The sequence below is a fragment of the Macrobrachium nipponense genome, chromosome 25, assembly GCF_015104395.2.
Source record: "Macrobrachium nipponense isolate FS-2020 chromosome 25, ASM1510439v2, whole genome shotgun sequence".
Lineage (NCBI taxonomy): Eukaryota > Metazoa > Arthropoda > Malacostraca > Decapoda > Palaemonidae > Macrobrachium > Macrobrachium nipponense.
In genome coordinates this window covers 2,707,727-2,724,494 of record NC_087214.1, presented here as the reverse complement: position 1 = coordinate 2,724,494, position 16,768 = coordinate 2,707,727, and the positions used below count along the sequence as shown (strand labels likewise).

Sequence of the window (16,768 nt, the reverse complement as noted above, 5' to 3'; positions counted from 1 at the left end):
ATTGTTTAACTGGTAAGCAAATGTTTGGTGGGACCATTTCATCTGGCCATAGGCAACTGTTGACACAGGTTAAGTACGACATTCTACTTGTTACATATCAATGTAGGCTTTGTTGAAGTCCGGTTCTTCGTTCACAGATACTTGTTGAATTGCGAGGCATACTGTGGTCTAATAAACTTGTCCCATATGCACTCTGCAGATGATTTCCTGTAGAGATGAGGCAGAAGTTAATAACATCATATCACCGAGATCTCTAGGCTTATAAATTAATAAAAGATAATTCGTTATAACCAGATTTCAAGTATCCTATACCTAGGCCCCTTTCACTGAAAGGGGCACAGATGGGACAGGGTCTTTTTCAGACAGTAATGGGGGTCTGTAGCACTTTATGAAACAACCACATCTTACATTAAATTGAATTAAATTTTTTCACAGGTACTGTAAATATTAATTCAAAATTGAACAGCAATGCAAAGGTACGAGCCTTCTAAGTGTAAGTTCCCATTAGCAAATTACAGTAAAATGTTCATTATCTTTACCTGTATCATCATTATTATTATTTTATTATTATTATTATTATTATTATTATTATTATTATTTTTTTTTTTTTTTTTTTTTTTTTTTTTGCTCTATCACAGTCCTCCAATTCGACTGGGTGGTATTTATAGTGTGGGGTTCCGGGTTGCATCCTGCCTCCTTAGGAGTCCATCACTTTTCTTACTATGTGTGCCGTTTCTAGGATCACACTCTTCTGCATGAGTCCTGGAGCTACTTCAGCCTCTAGTTTTTCTAGATTCCTTTTCAGGGATCTTGGGATCGTGCCTAGTGCTCCTATGATTATGGGTACGATTTCCACTGGCATATCCCATATCCTTCTTATTTCTATTTTCAGATCTTGATACTTATCCATTTTTCCCTCTCTTTCTCTTCAACTCTGGTGTCCCATGGTATTGCGACATCAATGAGTTATACTTTCTTCTTGACTTTGTCAATCAACGTCACGTCTGGTCTGTTTGCACGTATCACCCTATCCGTTCTGATACCATAGTCCCAGAGGTTCTTTGCCTGATCGTTTTCTATCACTCCTTCAGGTTGGTGTTCGTACCACTTATTACTGCAAGGTAGCTGATGTTTCTTGCACAGGCTCCAGTGGAGGGCTTTTGCCACTGAATCATGCCTCTTTTTGTACTGGTTCTGTGCAAGTGCCGGGCATTCACTTGCTATGTGGTTTATGGTTTCATTTTTCATATTGCACTTCCTACATATGGTAGAGATGTTATTTCCGTCTATCGTTCTTTGAACATATCTGGTTCTTAGGGCCTGATCTTGTGCCGCTGTTATCATTCCTTCAGTTTCCTTCTTTAGCTCTCCCCTCTGTAGCCATTGCCAATTGTCATCGCTGGCTAGTTCTTTAGTCTGTCTCATGTATTGTCCATGCATTGGTTTGTTGTGCCAGTCCTCTGTTCTGTCTGTCTTTCTTCTGTCTCTGTATATTTCTGGGTCTTCGTCTACTTTTATTAGTCCTTCTTGCCATGCACTCTTTAGCCACTCGTCTTCACTGGTTTTCAGATATTGCCCCAGTGCTCTGTTCTCAATGTTGACGCAGTCCTCTATACTTAGTAGTCCTCTCCCTCCTTCCTTTCGTGTTATGTATAGTCTGTCTGTATTTGCTCTTGGGTGTAGTGCTTTGTGTATTGTCATATGTTTCCTGGTTTTCTGATCTATGCTGCGGAGTTCTGCCTTCGTCCATTCCACTATTCCTGCGCTGTATCTGATTACTGGCACTGCCCATGTGTTTATGGCTTTTATCATATTTCCGGCGTTGAGTTTTGACTTGAGTATCGCCTTGAGTCTCTGCATATATTCTTTCCTGATCGTGTCCTTCATCTCTTGGTGTTTTATATCCCCTCCTTCCATTATTCCCAGGTATTTGTATCCTGTCTCATCTATGTGTTTGATGTTGCTACCATCTGGTAGCTTTATCCCTTCAGTTCTCGTTACTTTGCCTTTTTGTTTTGTATGATGACTATGGCGCATTTTACTATTCCAAACTCCATCCTGATGTCCCCAGATACAATCCTTACAGTCTGGATTAGGGTATCTATTTCCTTGATGCTCTTACCATACAGCTTGATGTCGTCCATGAACATCAGATGGTTGATTCTGTTGCCTCTTTTCTTGAGTTGGTACCCGGCATCCATCTTCTGTAGTACTTTTGTCATGGGAATCATGGCTACTACGAAGAGTAGTGGGGACAGTGAGTCGCCCTGGAAGATCCCTCTCCTGATTATTAACCTCTGCTAGTCTTATTCCAGAGCTTGTAAGTATTGTATTCCAGTTGTGCATTGTATTTTTGAGGAAGCTGATGGTGTTTTCCTCTGCCCCATATATTTTCAGGCATTCTATTAGCCATGTGTGTGGTATCATGTCGAAGGCTTTCTTATAGTCTATCCATGCCATGCTTAGGTTGGTTTTCCTTCTCCTACTGTTCTTCATTGCCATTTTGTCTATCAGGAGCTGGTCTTTTGTGCCCCTACACTTCCTTCTGCAGCCTTTCTGTTGGTGGGGGATGGTGTTTGTCTCCTCTAGGTAGTTATATAGCCTTTCACTGATGATGCCTGTTAGTAACTTCCACATTATTGGTAGGCAGGTGATAGGCCTGTAGTTACTGGCTATATTTCCCTTACTCTTGTCTTTTTGTACTAAGGATGTTCTTCCTGTGGTCATCCATTTTGGTGCTTGGTGATTTGAGATACAATGCTGGAGTTGTTCTGCTATTCGTGGGTGTAGGGCCTTGAAGTTTTTCAGCCAGTATCCATGGACTTCATCGGGATCTGGGGCTTTCCAGTTTGGCATTTTCTTTAGTTGGTGTCTGACTGTGTCTGTCGTGATCTCTGTGAATCTTTGTTTTATTCTCCCTGTTTCTTCTTCCTTGACTTCCTGGAGCCATGTTGCATGTTTGTTGTGTGATAACCGATTGCTCCATATGTTTTCCCAGAGTCTCTTACTTGGTTCGGCTTCAGGAATTTCTGGGTGGTTGTCTTCCCCTCTTAGTTGGCTGTATAGTCTTTTCTGGTTGGTTCCGAATAGTTTGTTCTGTTGGTATCCCTTATTCCTGTTCGTGTACCGTTGGATCTTATGTGCTTTGGCCTTAAGCCTCTGTTTTACATCTTCTATTGTGTTGTTTAGTCCCCTCTCTTGTACTTTGTATTTCTCGTTGAGTTCCTCACTTGTTTTCTGGCTTCTTAGCCTTTTTTCTGCCATCTCTTTCAGTTTACTCAAGTCAGATCTCATCACCATGATTTGCTTTTCCAGGCGCCTTTTCCAAGGAGGTTGCTGCTTTGGTTTCTGTTGGGTTGGTTGTGCTGGTGGTGTTGGTGTTCGAATCCCCATCAGTTCTGCTACTAATCTTGCTCTTGCATATGTCAAGTTATTTGTTTCTGTGATACTGGTGGTGTGTATTATGCCCATTATTTCATTGACCTCACTTGTTTTCTCCCTTAATTTCTTGGTGTTGTAAGCTTTCATGGAGGGGATCTTTGTTCTCTCTGTATCTGGCTCCATCCATTGTCTAATCTTTTCTACCCATTCTGTCCTCTCTGTTACTTCGTCGGTGTTTCTTCGTGTGTCGTTATTTGATACCTCATCCTCCCTGTCGTCTTCTGTGGCATCGTCTCTCAGTTCGTCTTCGTGTAATTCGTTGTCGTGTGACATTTCCCTTTCCAGTTCTCTTTCTGCTGGGGAGAGCCAGTCTTCTTATTATTATTATTATTATTATTATTATTATTATTATATTATTATTATTATTATTATTTTTTATTATTAATTATTATTATTATTATTATTATTATTATTATTATTATTATTACTTGAACCTGGCTATAACGTTTCTAAAACCATTTCAACATTATCCTTAATCTGGGAAGATTTTTCAGTATTAACATTGTCTCACCTCTCTCTAGTTTGTCACAATCCAAACACTCCTCTGGTTGGCTCAGTTAACCTTAAAGTACTCTTTAAAAAACAAACTAATTCCTATAATAAAATAACATAGAATTGACCAATAACCATTAGAGAATTACAGAGAAAACTTAAGCTAGTCAGAACTAGTACCAAGATGTTCTATGCAAAAGTTGCGAATTGCTGAAATGAAAGCAATCTTTCAGTATTGATTGCATATGAAGAAAAAATAAGGCTATCATATTTCCTTTTTATTTTTTGATTAAGAAATAACTTAATTTATTATTAAATTTTGTCATATTTGTTTTCTTTCAAAGTATGATTGATTTTTAAAATTTAATGTTACGATGTTCTTAGGTCTCACCTGACTAAAATAGTAATAACCTTTGTAAAAGTGCTTGCATTATGCTCGTTTACGATCAACAAGCTCATACGGTCGTTTGAGATCTCGGAGCATCGTCTGTTGGTTGACGAAGTAAAGGCTGCCCCGTAGTTACTGATTTCTTTCAGTTGGAGAGTTGATTGGTCGGTGTGCACCAGGACAGTCAGAGAGTCAGTTGGTGGGTGTACACTATTACTTCATCCTGATTCATTATCATTAATATGGCAAGCTAAAACCTTAGCGGTCGAGGATGGCTCATGGACTTGGACGTCAGAATGGCAGCAAGCTTAATAACACCTTTTTTCCGAGCTACGTATAGTCCACTCCACCACGGGACTTTGGAATCTCACTTCAGCGGATCGGGACTAATGAAGATGTGAGTACAATGAGTTAATGCAAGTTCAAGTACTGTCCGATCATTAGTTTAGAGTTTTTTTCCGTATCAACTTTGATCCCCCATCACGCTCATTAAATAAATAAAAAGGACCTAAAGAATATTTAACATCAAATTTATCATTATACTTATCTCATTATTCAGTGCTATCCGATAACAAATTTTTGTATTTCTCTTTCATTTGTTTTTACGTAATTCATCAAATAGAAAGGGTTGTCGAATAGTTATTTTTCTTCGACGTAATTTATACACGTGTTGTAGATTTTTTTCGACCATTTATAATTTCTAATTTGCTTTATATGTAAATAAATTCTACATATAAAGTATTACTGACCTATAATCTTTATATCGATAATTTTTATCGTACTTATTTGTGTTGTCAGGTCCTTGTATTTCCTTTGATAATTAATGGACATCGGGAGGAGGAAGTTTGCATTCCCTCACTTTTGACGGGTTCTTTCTCAAGACGGAGGATCCTGTGCAGTGACTCGACTCCTTTCACGCCATTCCTTCGGAATAACTACAGTTTTTCGCTATTTCATATATAGATAATTGTCATTATTATTAATAGTTTACTATCTTAATCATGTCTTGTTAATTGTTAATTAAATATAATTTGAAGCCTAAAATTGTTTATTTTACGATTGTTCCATACATTAATTTTATCAAAGCATATGATGAAAAGCATTTTCCCAAAATTGTAAGGCTTGAATGTTAATGTTATATTACCCCACAGACCTTGTTTTACCTCGTAAAGGGCATCACTCATGTTTTTGACCAACAGATTGTCAACATTTGATCATGGTGTACTATTTTAAAAGCTAGGAGAGTTTTATACCAGCAATACCAATACGTCCTTTGTTGTGGAAGATATCTATAACGAAGTGAAAAAATGTTTACCTATTACATCAACTTGATAAAAACTCCTAATACAATTAAAACTTCGAAATCTGACTTTATAACTGTTACAAAACTTAGAAATCTGACAACTGTACATGACTAACATACAGCTTGTAAGTTCTCAACTGATTAAATTCATTGCAATAATTCCTTACCCGCATATTACCCATAAATCGCAAAAGCAATACCACTTAAGATTAATTCAATATTCGACTCTATTTTTCTCTTCAAGAAATCTTTTGACAAAACTAACATTTGGCTGGAATGAAGGAGACTAAAATGACAGACTATTTCTTCTTCAACTCCATCCAAAAGACTTCGAGAATTCTTGCGGCAGATCAAGTGTTCATTATCATGATACACTGGCCTCCATTACTAAGAATTAGACTAATGTACAAATAATTAAGTATACTAGCTTTCATTATTCATATCTATAGTTACGCTGTATATATACACTGTTATCAGGTCAAAAAAGTGGTATATACAAATTCGTTACCAATAAGAACTTGAGTGGAGGTGGACGTTATCAGTTGTCCGTATTGCCCGCAGAGAGAGAGACCTGAAAAATAAATCAATCGTTAGTCTGGTTTTAGTTAAATCGAACTTAAACCACAGCAGAGGGATTCTCAAATCCAACTGCCGTGCATTAAGTATTTATTAGTTAACTGACTCAACAAATAGGAGAAAAGTGCCTCTTAATGAAACATAGTCGACGGGTCACATACGCTGACTATAGGCCTACGGCATTGTGTGACAGGTGCAAAGCAATGATAGCACGGTTATGTTATAAGGGAGGATTAATTCAGGAAGCTTTTGGTTTCGTGTCCATTTTATGCGGCAAATGAATAGGTAATATTATAAACAAACCAGACGCATTCTATAAATACCATTCAGTATCAAACCAAAATCTGATCATGAATTGGAAAAAGTTCATAACAATATTTGTTCTGTGCAAATGCTATATGGAATCGACTGTTTTACCGAATCATTGTAGATTTTATAACAGACTATACATCTAAAAAATAAAAATAACCATATTAAGTATGGAATTCCTGATCGTAGTTACGACTGTATAATTTAACATTACACTTCTGGTGAAAAGTTGAGATTAAAATTCCAGGCAAATGATATATTAACCTTCTCCTTCTATCTCAGGGTTCGTACTTTAACATAGGAACTGTATATAACAAGGTTTACAGATACCTATATAACAACGGCTATAGATACCTATATAACAAGGTCTGTACATACCTGTAGATTCGGTATATAATATCTCCAGCAGGGTCGGTGTTTATGGCACAAGTTATTTGCGTTAATTTTACAAATGATCAATATTTTACCACAGGAGTCGACCCCTTGTGCTATCGGCAGAGTAATAGGCCACTTTTAAATTAAAGTTAACGCATAAAGCAACTTACCAGTTTAACTGACTACGCCAATTTACTACATATTTTGACGTTGAATCGGTCCCTGGATTTTCCATCTGTCATTTTCAGTAAATCCACAAAGTCAGTTTGATATAGCTACTCTAATTTAAACACTAATACAGAGTTCTTCAAATATTTAGGAGTTATTTTTAATCAAAATCGTCACATTGCATTGTTAGACACAAACATTTACCCACAACCAAACTGTAGTTGACAAACGAGCCAGACGCCAAAATTAACTGCTTATTAAGTTGCCTACTATTTTATTCGCTTCTTCATTTAGATATTACTTTCAATATTCCTAACAATTTCGTGATTCAGCTATATAATGATATCTTAACCTACCTAATCATATTGCAAATATGAATTTCCTAGGCCATTGAACTTAATTGACTGCGTTCGCTATCCTAATTTATCAACTGACTGACAAAAAAAGTGCTGATGATGATAAAAGGCTTGTCTAAATGGTTCGTAAAAACCGACTATCGACAACGCTTACTCCAGAGTTCAATTAATTTCAAAATTCAAAATACGTTCGTAGTATTAGACCACGTAACAAATGGAGCTTTACTGAGGAACATTCTTAATTCTCTGCTATAAGATCTATCAATGGCTCTATATAAATGAAGAGATACTACGCTTTTTTTTTTCTGTTTCATTCGTTAACTTCATGACTTGACCTAACTGTCGAACTGTGAGCTGTAGCTAATCGTCTTCATGGATGTAGTACTGAAACGACTTGGAGCATCGAAATGGCTGCAATAGAACTTGAAGCGAAACATCGTCTGCAACGAAAATTTTCTCCATTAGATACTTATTGCGGGAAACAGGAGGCTCGATACGAGTAATATTCAATATTGAATATATATGTCTCTCATAAATAAAGAAACGGGACTATATACTTTCTTTGAAGTTGCTATGAGGCGATGATAATCTCTCTCTGTGGTTTGTTATAATTAAAGAACAGAGCTGTTCTTAAGAATGCTCTCAATACCTGCTCTTAAATGTTTATTGTTCCCGTCCTGTCGTATTGAATACAATCTGAATTGACTGCATGGTCAGGATTCTGGACAAACTAACAAATTCCTGCATAGTTACTCAAATAATTCTTAACCTCCCAAGTGCCGAGATGTGACAGTGTTTATTTCATCTAAATTTCACAGAACAGGACTGACCAAGGAATGTATACAAACACGAGGCCACAAACAGTTTACTGACTTCAGATAATGGAATGTATTTCTCAATGCCAATCCTCACCAGTTTCTCCAAGAACCCACAGCCTACTATATCAACTAGTTGTTCCAGTCAAAACTCATTCCCGGCATACTCCAAAGGATGTCTCAATGCACTGCATACACCAACTTCAATCAAGTTGACCTGAGCAAGAGATCAGTCACTTTGAAGACCTTTCCATATAGAAAATGATTATTCATGGCGCCACGTGCAAATTAATGGGGACAGTGATATTGTTATCTGTACTTCGAAGGAGGCGATGATGGCCTTGGATTTAGGCCTATGTCGATTTACTAAAGGTTTATTCTCCGACCAAACTAACAACCATGTTATGACAACAAATAGCCTTCTGCTTTCTGCCAGACATAAGGCTTATTTTGTCTGAATAATAATAATAATTAATAATAATAATAATAATTAATAATAATAATAATAATTAACTAAATAATAATAATAATAATAATAATAAGAATATTATTATTATTATTATTATTATTATTATTATTATTATTATTATTATATTATGATTATTATTATTATTAATTATTATTATTATTATTAGATATTATTATTATTATATTATATTATTATTGAGGAGTTGTATCAACTGTCTTTATGGGTGTACTGAAACGACATGACTTAATTCGAAATGGCGTCTGAAGTAAAATTTCGTCTGTAAAAAAAAAAGAAAAGGAAAAAATCTACATTAATCACATATAATGAAATAAAACATTTGATACAAATAATTACAGATGGGCAAGGAACTAAAAGAGAGTTGTACCAGTTTATTCCTCAAGTAATTACGTAATCTTTGGCGACAATAGGGTAGGCCTAAAATTACAAATGAATTGTACCAGTCAATTATTCCTCAAGTACTATAAGCTTCGGAACAATCACACATTTTTTACAATTTAGTCCGATAAACAAGTACACCTGCAATATGAAACAATGATTAGAATAGGGTTAAGGAAGGAGCTTTTGAAGAATCGCGGTCCCATACGAACCTGGGACCTTTATTCTTCAAAAGGATAAAACTGGGGTCCGTATTGTTAAAAAGGTATTTAGTGGAGAACAACCGCCGAGGAAAACAAGTAACAACATGATTGGTTGTCAGTGGTGAACAAACCTAAAAATAAGCATACATCTGCTCGTTTGATTGTCAGTACCAATGTTATATTCATAGGGGAGCGACTACATATCCGAGGACGATCGATTTATGTGTGCTGTCAGTAAGGCCGTGGAGGAACGGCGCTTCGCGCCTTATCCGCATATTTAAAGATTCTTGGCAAGCATGGCATGTTCTGGCATGAGGTAATGTTGCGCTGCGCGCACTAGCCACAGGGGTTACAGTAAGGCCGTGGCGGAACTATGGGAGCTCCGACCGCCGTGTCCGTGGATCTGTATTCTTCAAAAGGCCCAAACTGGAACCCCTATTCTTCAAAAGGGTTATATGGGACCGCTATTCTTCAAAAGCTCCAAGGAAAGTAAGATGGAAGAAAGAGAATACGAATGGAGGTACAGCAAAAGGAATGAAAGGGCTTGCAGGTTGGGAATCTTAAGTTATGCCTTCCGTGCACCGCGTGTGAGGAGGTGCACTTACGGTACAAACCCCTAACGGTGCTTTGGGGGCCATGGAAACCAAAGAAATTCTCTCTCAAAACAACACTTGAATGGCGTCGTGTAGCGTCACATCAGATATGCCATTCAATAATGTCCAAATGCAACTGATTAATTATTCTGTTATTACCAGTTCCTGATATTGAACGAGACTAACAAATTCTAAGAGGCTGGGGAGCAGTGCGCCATTTCCTTCTTAAAATGCTTCGATAAGACATTTGTAAAATCCAGTGCTTTAATAGAGATTTAACAGTTTTTTTTACTACCTAATATGAAATGAAACTGTGTACTGCAGCATTTCACGTTCACAAAACAAAACTAAAACTACGTTAATGATCAAACACACAAGCTAGTCAAGCATTGAAAAGGTATTTCTCCGTTGCTTTGTAGTCAACTGTAGATTATGATATATGTCCCAAGTACCGTTCCCCATAAAACTGGCGTCACACATCATTCTACATACAAGAAACTTTAGAAATAGCTATGTGTTAACTAACTCGGTTACATTGACGAATGATCCCAGAAACCGTCGTTAACTTATATTAAAACGTGCGGTTTAGTATTCTACTCACTCGTGAGATGTCAAATAGACAGGCCTCATGTTTTCACTTATTATGGTGTCCAGGAAAGTTTCCAGTATCTTTTTCGAGCTTCGACTTCCATAATCGAGCCTAAAAATGACTAGAATGACTGACTAACTATGCGTGAACGGTTATGCCAAGGCCTTTCAAACAAACGTAACAAAAGTGTATTTTTGACTGCCGCCAAACATCAGAAAATTCTTCCTAAATAAATAACAAGGCAGTTGCCACAAGAGGAACTTCAGATCACAGCAAAGATCCCAGATGGAGGACGAACAGTTCTTCAGTTGACCACCGATTGCAAAAACTTAAAAAGTGCAATGGTTTGATGACTAATTCCAACAAATAGCTCTCATTACTTGTCAGCCTCAATTGTACTTTAGTTTAAAATAATTATGTTTAAGTCCAGGAATACTCCCTGTAAGGAATTGCTATTAATCAGATATAATTCTTACCAATTATTAAAAGTACCAAGTCAAAGACCAGGCTGCTGTTTTGAATTTCAAGTCACAAAACTGCAACACAATTAACATTAAGTTTATGCCTTGTATTGCAACTTGATGTCTTGTATTGCAAGTTAAGGTCGTGTATTGAAAGTTGATGTCTTGTATTGCAAGTTAAGGTAGTGTATTGAAAGTTGATGTCTTGTATTGCAAGTTAAAGTCGTGTATTGCAACTTGATGTCTTGTAATGCAAATTAAAGTAGTGTATTGCAAGTTAATGTCGTTTATTGCAAGTTGATGTCTTGTATTGCAAGTTGATGTCTTGTATTGCAAGTTAATGTCCAATAAGCCCATTTACTTAACCTAGTCTAAGAGTGTCCTAAGGAACTAACACACCAGAATGCCTTAGATATCCAGTAATGTTTACGTAACATTTATCAACCTTTTTAATCTTAATACTTAAACACTTGGCACCAAATGTGCCAATGCGAAATGAAATACAGCAGAGAAACCAAATACCTTCGGTGCCCAGTGTCACGTGGGATGTAAATGACACCTATATGATAGAATTTCTCAAAACCCTCGAGGTTTGGTGGCAACCATTAACACGTCCAGCTCGTCTCGAGCAAGAGTCAGGACAGACGAATAATAATGATAACCTCTCAAGTCACAAGGCGTAACTATGGCGGTGAACTTTGTCGGAAACTTGACTTACGTTATCTAACGCAAGATTTGTCTTTATATGTTGTTAAATAACGTCAGATTTTTCTTTATGTAACGACAAGTAAAATGATACTGAAATAGCCACAATACCATTTACATTCCCAAAACAGTGATTTAAATTTTGATAAACAGAAAAGTGTCCTATGAACTGAGAGAGAGAGAGAGAGAGAGAGAGAGAGAGAGAGAGAGAGAGAGAGAATCCACTCAATAAATCACAACCTAATCTCCTTTAAAATCGAAGATCCCGGAATTGTCTTCTTCGAAATCCCGAGCTACTGAAATGACAGGTGGGCGTGGCAGAGGCTTCGAGTTGTCAAACTGTTAAAATGTCAAACTCGTAAACGGTCGATGAAGGACAACTTACAAAGCTTTCTCTTCATTTCTGATAAAAGACACAGAGACGCACTAATGCCAAAAAGCCGGAAAGCTGTGTTAAACCGCGCGTGTGTATAAAAGTTCCCACACCTATTACCTACTACTTAGCATCTGTATATGGATCCTACCCACCGAGAAACTGGGGCAAAAATTGATGCTACATACAGGCGTCATGATGACCTTCTGGTAAGCAGGCAATGGCCCAGTGATCACGGTTGTTCCCCTATTTAAGCAGAATGTTGGGTAATTCTTCAGAAGTAAACCGCATCACCAGTTTCTAAAAGACAGTGAACAATCCTTCATTTAATGGTGTTTTTTCAGTGAATCTCATCTTGTTTTCTTGAGGAAATGTTATTTTAACACCCTTTTCCACCCAACAAGCTTGGGGGCCCCCGTTGGGAATCGGGGGTTTTGGGTGGGGAAATACCAGAAAAGTGTGCTTTGTAGCAATAATAATAATTGGGAGCACCTACAGATTCGCGGGCCCCCTCGACCGCCGACCAAAATCGGCGGAAGAACACTAAAACCAATATGGCGGCGATGCAGAAAGAAACAAACAACAAACAAACAAATTAGGGAGGGACTACATATCCGCGACAATCGATTTATGTGCTGTCAGTAAGGCCGTAGCGGAACGGCGCTTCGCGCTTTATCCGCATATTTAAAGATTCTTGGCAAGCACGGCATGTACTGGCAAGAGGTAATGTTGCGCTGCGCGCACTAGCCACAGGGGTTACAGTAACCTAACAGAAGCTGTATCCTCAACCTTGCAAGGGGGGGGGGGGGTTTGCTCCCCCTGCGACCCCCCCCAACTTCGCCACTATATTAAGTTATAGGATGAACGGTGGAAAAAAAATTTACCAAAGTATAGGCCTACTTACCAGAATATTATGGAGGTGGAGGATATAATAATGCAGCTCCAATAGAAAATAGTGTAGGCGTAACTTTGTAGTCATTGTAGAACAGCTTAAAGTACGTTGCACAAAGATATCCTACCCAGTTGTGTCTCCGTCGTCCATACTTTGGGACCAAGCTCTTCACATCCCTCCACCTTCTTTCTATGGTATTTGTGTGCGCAAGGGTCACAGGATCCACAAAATTTAGGGAGTGGTTCACTTGCAAGTGCTGGTATCCTAACTCCTGTAAGCAATTCCTATAAGCCTTCCAGCAGTCGCTCACTATTGTCGTACCAGGCTCAATAAATTGCTGTATAATGGGCAGCAATGTTTCTGCTGACCTAAGCTTTACTGGCACTAAAAAACACTGCCTCGTTTCACGACATATACCACCAAACACCCACTGCCCATCAATAACCCTACCAACATTATATTTTCTCTTGCCAAATTTAGATTCATCGATCTCAACAGTTAGGCCCACACCACCAATCTTACCACTATTTCTCAAAACCCAACTTATTGCCACCTCGGCAAAATGAAGCCCAATCACATATTGTCGCTTGAGAAAGCTGCAATTCCCCTTCAGCTAAGTTATAAGAAAATTTGGAACTACACCATAACTTAACAAACTTTAGATTAACTTCAAAACAGAGATGAGATTTGTCAAACCACGTTCCTTTAGACAAGGAAACACTAAAATTACATCGCTTACGCCGACGTCCTTTCGTCACTACAGAGCGATCACACCTAAAGGAGTTCTTGTTGTAGTCGATCCGACAAATAGCTCCACAACACTCGCAGTTTTTTTCCTTTAGAATTAAATTATGTCTTTGAGCATATTCAATTACAACTTCTTTACCACCACTAGACAAATAATGAAAAAAATTCACCGTAACCCACATTGCACTGCAAACAATCGGTAGGAAATCGAAGGTTTCTGCCAAAATTAATGCCAGAAGGGCCAGCCACTGCCTCTGCCATTGTTACACGAAGACAAAAGGCCGGTTTTTCTTCATTATTCGAGTATTCAGTCAAACAAGGATACCAGTGGACACTGGACAGGTAACTTTATTACTCCGCTAAAATGCAAGTGAAACCTAGTTTTCGACTAAAGTCGTTCGTAATTGGTTATGAAACCCATTACGTCATAACGATGTCACACCTCTCAGCCAATAATGAGTAACTGGAACTGCTTTTGTTTGCGTAAGAAACTAAGTTAGAGGGCTCATTAAAAGTAAACATTACCGTAGAGGAAACACCTCTCCCGACTTAGGAAAAATTCGAGGTAAAAACTTATCAAGCTCATTTAATTCCACCCCGTTTAATCTCTCATATAATGACTATACTTTTTATATTGCTTTTCACATGCTCTTTCCATGTAGGTGATTATTTATTTTAATATCCAGTGCGGAATGCTTCTGAAGAATTACCGAATGGTGCAAGAGATTATTATTCAGCAGGTAGTTTAGTCTAGATAAATTAAGTTAAGAATTGGTGATATACTGGTTCAGCGAGTACATGGCCGTTGATTACCGATGTTGGCCAAATTGGGCAGCTGCAAAAAATACAAAAATTTTCGTGGATTTTTAGAAACAAATAATGACACTTGAGGGTAGTTTCATCTTAAGCCTTGTTATCAGATTTCCATCACTTGAAAACTGTGTTTTACTCTTAGATAATTCTTTTAAACTGCACCTTATACTTTTCAATTCTGGGATTCATAGCACCACGAATCACTACACTTGGCCTTTTTCCCACATAACCGAAGACAGAAAACGTCTGTCTGACATCGTCTGTGTCGGTTCAGAGAGCCCAGATATACACAGCAGGCCACTTTCTCCCTTTAGCACCTTTGTAAAATTAGGACGAAAGATTTACTATGGACCCCAAACCACAAATACGTTCAAGATCCTCAGAATCTTCAGAAATTCACAAGTCCTACAGAAAAACTTGGCACAAGTGCCAAAATTCTCAATTCCTTGCCCACAATACCCCTTTCCATGACAGTCTTAAGATTCCCGATGGTAATTCCAACCTACAATTCCTACAATATCAAAATATTTTCCATGGCAGTCTTAATTCAGATTCCGATGCCCGATGGTCATTCTAACCTACAACATCAAGAATATGGCCCAAGAGAAATCATATTCTTACCAGTTTTTAGCTCTTGTTTAGGAAGGAAACCGTCCTGTCTGTCACTAGTCACTACACTGAGCCATCTACTGTCAGGGAATGAATTGTTTTGGCCAATCAGAGGCCTCCACTATACACGACGTTTCTATCGCCCTCTCTCATTGGCTCAAAGCTTCGGTTTTTGGCAAAGCGTCTTTGTAAACGATCTCCCATTGGCTGGTGGAATGAGACCCGGTTTTCACAAAGTACTTCTATGGGGACGTTCGCCTTTGATGTCTAATACATATATAAATACTTTACGAACGTATAAGCACATACACGAACAATAAAAGGTCAGTTAATAAATGGATGATTGTAGAAAGGGAAGATAGAAGAATAAGGAAAGAGATAAAAATCTAATTTTAAAATCCTAAACCAGCCATATCCCAAATATATGAAATGTCCATAAATGAATATTTAAATTTAAATCTACTTCTATAAGTCATTTTTTATGTCAATGCTCTTGTGCAATTACACGCATTTACACAGTTATAGCCACACAAACACATGCACACATATACATACATGTAAACCATCCCAGCTTATTAGAGTATGTGACCATCATGGGATTATAACCAGAAAACAAAAAAGTAATTGGAAGGAGACTTGGGTGTCTAGGCGAATTTTACTTCGGATTTGGTTGTTATTATTAAAAGCCATCTTTAGTATTTTCTTGTAGGGAAAGTGGGTTCTTGGAAACTACGGAAGAATTCTATACAGGACTTCCAATTCCCTAAAGTATCACCTTCATTGGCATTGGGAGACATAGTAGATCCATTTCGTCTACTGTTCTTAGACATTTAGTATGAATCCACACGCACACAAACACACATACACTCAGACAACCAAAGTGATTGCATGTGATTTTACTATATATGACTGGGACGACATTTCATCTAAAAAAAACAGAAACAAAAATATCTACTAAACACTTGAATATTTGCGAACTCAAATCTCTCTTTTGACCAAGAGGCAAAGGCTTGGACCTCTGGACTTGGCCTTACCAACACAGAGGTGTTCTGAAGCTAGAGCAGGGGTAATTATTGAAACAATTTGGTCTAAACCATAGATATTTCTTCATTTCATTCCTAACCGCCTCTTCCAATCAGGTGGTAGACAGTCAGACTCCTGTCCGAAATCAGGACTTATAGTATCATCTGTTGGTTGTCTTGGGATTCTGTGTTCGTATTCTGGCCGTTAAATTAGGAACTATTCTAAGAAATCGAAATCAGGAGGCTGGGAACTTGGGCTATCGGTGTCGTCAGTATACTAACATCTCTCTCTCAATTTTCTTTTCCAAGACTTCCCCCCCACCCCCACCCCATCCCAGAGGTCTGTTTGGGTAGTCAGGTTTGTAGATCCCGAGGCGATCAGGAGGCTGGAATGAAAACGGTCTGGTTCAGAAATGAGAGGCAGCCATCTTGAATCAAACTGTCTTTATACTTCTCGTTAAGATCGTGGAGACAAAATGCAGTTGCAAAGCAAGTCATTACTTCTTTACTTATACATTATAAGAGGAAATGCTTAGGTAAACTAATGAAAGACATAAAAACTACACACACATTCTTAACACCCTTCCCACCAAGGGAGATGTTCCAAGCTCCTATCAAAAATAAATACAATCAGGGCTCATGCTCTGAAAAAATATAAACTACTCCTCATTGA

General features: G+C 37.9%; 1 long non-coding RNA gene across 1 annotated transcript in view; it reads right to left on the bottom strand.

The window, feature by feature from the left end:
* The window catches only part of LOC135199122 (uncharacterized), a 16,430-nt gene extending 628 nt beyond the window's left edge, over positions 1-15,802 (bottom strand). Inside the window, exons 1-4 of the long non-coding RNA XR_010310903.1 lie at positions 15,086-15,802; positions 6,133-6,195; positions 4,325-4,707; positions 1-207 (exon numbers count right to left, since the gene is read on the bottom strand). The exon at positions 1-207 is cut by the window's left edge and continues 628 nt beyond it. This is a non-coding gene — a long non-coding RNA (uncharacterized LOC135199122). The remainder of the gene's footprint in view (positions 208-4,324; positions 4,708-6,132; positions 6,196-15,085) is intronic.
* Positions 15,803-16,768: the final 966 nt, after the last annotated feature.